Source organism: Penaeus monodon, chromosome 6 (assembly GCF_015228065.2).
Source record: "Penaeus monodon isolate SGIC_2016 chromosome 6, NSTDA_Pmon_1, whole genome shotgun sequence".
NCBI lineage: Eukaryota > Metazoa > Arthropoda > Malacostraca > Decapoda > Penaeidae > Penaeus > Penaeus monodon.
This window is the reverse complement of record NC_051391.1, coordinates 51,787,172-51,788,899: the sequence shown is the minus strand read 5'-3', so window position 1 is coordinate 51,788,899 and position 1,728 is coordinate 51,787,172.

Below are 1,728 nucleotides of genomic sequence, written 5' to 3'. Positions count from 1 at the left end.
AATATTAGGCCTACCATTTAGTAAGAATATTAGGCCTACCATTTAGTAAGAATATTAGGCCTACCATTTAGTAAGAATATTAGGCCTACCATTTAGTGAAAATATTACATTTTAGTAAAATTACCATTTAGTATAAAGATTCCATAACAAGAAGTTATTCTAATTTTAGCGTGCCAATTACATCAAATAGTTCTTTAAAAAAATTCTCTCTCTCTCTCTCTCTCTCTCTCTCTCTCTCTCTCTCTCTCTCTCTCTCTCTCTCTCTCTCTCTCTCTGTCATTCACACACAATCTCTCTCTTTCTCTCTGCCATTTACGTGCTCTCTTTTTCTCCGTTATTCGCTCTCTTTCTATCTTTCTCTCTCTGTCTCTATCTGTCTTTCTTTGCTATTCTCTCTCCCCCTATCATTCTCTCTCAGCAGTGAAAAGGAAAGATAGAGAAATAGAGATTATAACTCTCATCACTTTAAAACGTACACAAGCGTCTGCTATTTCCTGAAACTGGCTAATGGAAAGCTTGTGATTATTTATAAGTTGCCTTCAGGAATAAAGGGGATCTTGAATATATTAAACTATTGGTTGCCATTTACATTTGATAGCATTAATGAGTCTTCGTACTGTGCCACTTTCCTACTACGTGATCCTGATACAGAGGATATATTCTTACACGAAAAAGGATTTTTGGTTCCCTGTTGCGAATCGTGCGGCAGATTGACAGATGTGTGTACACACACACACACACACACACACACACACACACACACACACACACACACACACACACACACACACACACACACACACACACACGCACACGCACACACACACATATATATATTTGTGTGTGTGTGTGTGTTAGTCCGTGGGCTGAGTAAGCTCAGCTTGCACCCCTCCCCCCCTAAATTTAATGAAAGTGTATGTAAGTTGTAGTATTTGATCTACATTTCATTTGTTTCATGTTACCACTAAAAAATAGGGAGTCAATACCCTTCCTTGAGTGTTGAATTTGGGTGTGACTCCAAATGTTTGGGATTTTGAGGTAAGGGAAACAGATTCACTTAAGTCTGGACGCATTGGTTACAGGTAAGTGAATGAGCTATTAAGATATTTGTCTTAAACCATTATATACGGTGTTTATATACGAATTGTGCTTATAATGAGGTCAAGTGAGGTCAAAAGTCATACATTTAAGGGAATACTAACAATCTGACTTCCTAGCATGTAAGTAGCCATTGCAGCTTTGTTCTCTCGGATTTATCAGTTAGGAGCCTACAATTTGTTTCAAAGGCATCTCATTTCATACTTAACTCTAATATTCAGTTATTTTCAAAACCAAGGACTCTGCGATCAAAGGGAAAAAGGTCTTATTTAAAAAATAAATGGAAATTGTCAGTTCTGTATTGATAGAGGTATAAGTGATTATTAAGCAACGTATGCCCAATAAAATAACTTTTGCCATGGAACAAACTCCTTATTTGTCAGTTTTTACAATCATTTATAAGATTCTACTCAAATCTGTCATGCTATGCAAAGCAAATATACCTTGCTTTAGAAAGACTTCCTATATTATCTCATTCGAAAGCATTTACAAAGAGTTTGTTGTATATGAGACACGTTGGAAATAAACAAAAGACCCCAGAAAACTCTATCACACATGAAACAAATACTCAAACTGTACAAAAGCTAATGGCTGCTTAGTTAGTGCATTTCTTACTTCACCAATCTTCCA